The sequence below is a fragment of the Argentina silus genome (assembly GCF_951799395.1).
Source record: "Argentina silus genome assembly, chromosome: 9".
Classification (NCBI taxonomy): domain Eukaryota; kingdom Metazoa; phylum Chordata; class Actinopteri; order Argentiniformes; family Argentinidae; genus Argentina; species Argentina silus.
The window spans coordinates 19,559,821-19,564,347 of record NC_139663.1 but is presented as its reverse complement, the minus strand read 5'-3'; the positions used below and the strand labels follow the sequence as shown (position 1 = coordinate 19,564,347).

General features: G+C 40.8%; 1 protein-coding gene across 1 annotated transcript in view; it reads left to right on the top strand.

Annotated features, from left to right (window-relative positions):
* The window catches only part of fbxl16 (F-box and leucine-rich repeat protein 16), an 18,856-nt gene extending 16,885 nt beyond the window's left edge, over positions 1-1,971 (top strand). Inside the window, exon 7 of the mRNA XM_083677129.1 lies at positions 1-1,971. This exon is cut by the window's left edge and continues 2,745 nt beyond it. The gene's annotated coding sequence lies outside the window, so the exon portion shown is untranslated.
* Positions 1,972-4,527: the final 2,556 nt, after the last annotated feature.

Sequence of the window (4,527 nt, the reverse complement as noted above, 5' to 3'; positions counted from 1 at the left end):
AGTCTAAAGTGGCTTCTCTTCCTGGTCCCTCAGAAAAACAACTGGACAGGTGAAGTGCCCAGTTGCCCTGTTGATGTCCACCGTATTGACCTTGTGTTCTAAGATCAGTGCAAGAGAGGGGATGAGAAGAGGAAGCCACTTCAGACAACTGAGATACACTCGCAGTCCAGGGCGTACAGTAGAGTCGGTGACCTCTGCAAGGTTTTGGAACGTTAGGATTTTGGAGGAAGCACAGTATCAGTGATGGATCCATTGGTTAGCCTGCGGATATTAGGGTTTTTATTTAGGTTCCCGCGAATGTCTTTTTCTGCTAGACACATAGCGAGTGACACTGCAGTTACCACTTATCTATTAACGTGTTGTTTGGATGTCCTTTTATTTACTGTATTCTTTGATCTGGAATGAGTTGCTGTACATACTTATTTATATATATATTTATTTATTTATTCATTCATTTTATTTATTTGCTGAAGAGGATTGTTAGGGGAACCGCTCGTCTGGCATCGGACTTTGCTGTGTGGATTTGCAGACGCCGGTGATGCTAGCCGCGAATGTTAGCCACAGCGACAAATTATCTCCTCATACACGATTTACCTATGCACATTGGTTTTGTGAACGGTTTGGTCATGATGAGAACCCTTTTTTCAAGATATCGAGTGAAAATAGATCAAAATCAACATACAGAGGCAAGCGAGTGTCATTTTCAATCATTGAATTACCAAGAGGTGAAATTATTTTATATATTCCCAACACCATAAAGACAGACCATGGGGCGGGGAGGTTGTGTGTATTGATATTTGCTCTTAATGCCATGAATGTTGGCCACGGTAACTCACATTGGCATGTACCTGGTGGAGCGACCTGTTAATACTGTAGATAGGAAAGGGGCGACAGAGTCATAAATAGAAAGGGGGAAAGCGGGCAACTCAAGCTCAGAGGCTTAGGTGAGGAACAAGCTGTCCTTTGACCTCAGCCATGCCCTTTTGATCTCTCATTCCTTGACTTTATTGTTTACATTTCACATTTCAGTCGTTTTTAGTAGCCGCTCTTATCCCGGGTGACTTATAACGGTACGATGCGTGATTGTTTTCTGCTGCTCACACAATATTGGTCAGTGTGTGCTCATTTAGTTGAGTTCCTTCTTTATTCTGTGTACTTTGCTACTCATTCATGTGCTGACATTCAGTAGACTGCGCTCGCGGTATCCTTACTGGGACACGACAACCTTTTGAATTGCGCTGATATTGTAGCCAAAGCAGTGTGCTTTCTTTCTAGGGTCATTTGAACAGCAATTATCTGAATCGTTTGAACTACACATTTAATTTGGGGTTCTTCTAAAAAGGAGGGCCTTACCAACATTCATATTTGTAATGCGCTTCTACAGAACTCTGGGTGCCCTGGTGTGTTCTGGGGGTTGATATATATGGTACCCAACACCCCTGGGGACTCTCTCAATTTAAAGCCTACCTTGGTTTGCTAGCGTGGCTAGCGGCGCCATTGTGGACTGTGTGCCAATTAGTCCAGTGTGGTCTGGTTTGTCTTAATGTCGTCCTCAAAGTTGGAGTTATGTGCGCTGCGCTGAGCATAGGGTTTGCTTATGAAACAGAATACGAACATGTGTCAGTATTTACAATAACAGGGTCTAACTTAACAAGAATAACTGGTCTGGCTGTTTTCTATCACGGTTTAATCTGAAACATCTGCAGGTCTGAAGTCTTACTTCTTGGTTTTCATATTGTTTTGGTCCTTCCCCGACCCCATAACAATGTAAACATACAGAGAAAGTACTATACATGATAACATTAATATATGTATAACTTGAGATGATTCTTAGAATGATATGGAACCATTGGTGGAGACTGTGTTGTTCATGTACAAAACAAATCACCCATTTACTCTTTTGGGTTGAGTGTGTGGATTTAATAGTGAATGATGACTGTTTAAAACCAACACAAATTTATTTTTCTTGAATATGAAACCCTAACGAACTAATGCCTCCATCCCACATCCAACCATGCTCTGTAAAATCCCACCATAGATGAAGTGGGGGAAATATTTTGGCTGTATTTATGCATGTTAATGATATCTACCCCCCAGAATGTTTGAGCTACATAGCTGAATATGCAGATTTGAGGAAGTGTGGACTGTCTGCTATGATATGCAAAAGCTCATTGACTTTTTATCTAAAAGGGAAATCAGTAATAATTGCCAAGTACTCAGCATCAGTATAGACATGAACACAACATCACGAGTACCAGGTCTAAACAATGTGTGACAAATGATTATGAAAACAAACACTGGATGTGGGTTACATACAAAGCTAATATCTGATGTTCCCTAAAGTGTGAAGAGAGTGCCACATGGTGTGTGTGTGTGTGTGTGTGTGGTGTGTGTGTGTGTGTGTGTGTGTGTGTGTGTGTGTGGGTGTGTGTGTGTGTGTGTGTGTGTGTGTGTACATTGTTGTGCATGCATGGCAGACCATGTGTAAAAACACCTCTCTAGCATTGTCAGGTTGTATTGATGCACACACTGATTTGTGATCTTGTTCAAAATGCTATTTCAGAATGTGTCATAATGAATTCAATTCAAGCGCTGTATATGAAACCTGCCACATCAGGCTTCCAAATCTGATATACTGTACACAGGGTTAAAAAAGATCCAAAATCATTATATGTTATACCATTTGATATATATGTACAGACCATATGTAAACTTGACATATGTTCAAGGGATAGTCCACCCCAAATGAAGGTTTATACTCAAAAGTTAGACATTCTTATACCTCAAAAGTGGACAGAGTTGGTAGAAGAGGATGGTGTCAATCTTTCACATTCATTTAGGATTGAGCACTGTGTTTCTCCAGAGGCATCGTGGGTAACACGACAGATGGTACGGAACACGGACTCAGCTCCACAAGTTCTCTTTTGAGGTGTGACAAACATTTCTGATGGGGTAAAGTATCCCTGTAAGGCCTAGCACTAAGCTGACACCAGTACGTTCCAACAACCCTCTCTCTCCATCCTGACATCTGTTTCATAAGGGCATACCTCTTTCAGGTATATATTGAGAGAAAATGCTTTGGGGCATTCCTGTATTTCGACACATTATAGGGAGACCAACTCTGAAATGTTAACTCTACTGAATATTAAATTGTATAATAACAACAAAACCATGTTGGCAATGCTTCAAAATCACACCGAGGAATAGAGGAGTTAAATGACAGTAGTCTTGGGGGTTATTCATAAAACGTTTCACCGCCTGGTTAAATTTACCACCTGTTTCAACTAATCATACCACAAGTTTCTGACATTGGAATTAAGCATAGCATTACTGTCAGAACAGTTTCTGTTATCAAAACGAATTGAATCCTGACTTAAAGGAATAGTTCACCCATATGTACTTTATCTTGAATAGGGACGCAATAGTAATCTACAGACCTAGACTACTATTTACTACGAGAGAACAAGATTTGGGTTTGTTTACTTTGCAACCAGTTAGCATTAGCATCAGTATCGTTGAGCACTAAACACAACTAGTGGAAGGAGGAGTGGACCCCTATTAGCATGCCTACATTTGTCATTTGGGTGAAGTATTCCTTTACTGTCATACTGTAAATGCACATGTAACTTTTAGCCAAGCCACCATTGACATCACTGCAAGAGTAACGCTTAAGATTACCATGGGAGGATTTAATCCCAGTGGCTTTAACCCCTTCATTAACTTGGGGGGAAAAACCAAGTAGTACAACAGTAAGATTTAAACGGTGTGTTTTCGTTTTATGAATACTACCCCTGACTGCTCCTTGTACGAATGACTCTGTATGTATGACTGTGGTGTGAATCGCTTATGAGTAACTTTGACATCTCTCTCTCTCTCTCTCTGCCACACACTAACCGTCAGTCATATATATATCGGTACCATTTGGGTATCTATTTATTTATTTGTGACACCGAGGTCATATGAGTTTTGGGTTTTCCTTATTTTTTGGATCATTCTTTTGTGTAAATAATAATACCGTGGTGATCATTTGATTTTGGCAGGAAAAAAACGATTTGGTGAACTCTAATTCATGGCTGCAGTGCCTTGTTAGACAAGAGTTGTTGTTTTTGAAATGGTTTGGTTCCAGTCTGCACCGTTTTAGTAAAAGTTGTACAAAACGAAACCCTGTGCCCTGTGTTCTTTCTTCTCTCCTTCCTTGTTCCTCACCTAAGCCTCTGAGCTTGAGTTGCCCGCTTTCCCCTTTTCTATTTATGATTCTGTCGCCCCTTTCCTACAGGTCGCTCCACCAGGTGAAAAGGCGTGATGAGGCCCATGAGGTGGTGTGGGATCGAAGTATGACATTGTAGCTGATGGGACTTGACTCTGTGATATGAGAGAGAATCACCTCTGTTCTGTCAACATTTTACATTTCTATCTAAATGTTCTGTTGTGTTCTGAATGGTGTATTGTAGCCTGATAGAACCATCGTACAGCTGTGTATCAGTATTTACGTAGCGTGAATCAACAAGCCAACACCAGACACACACC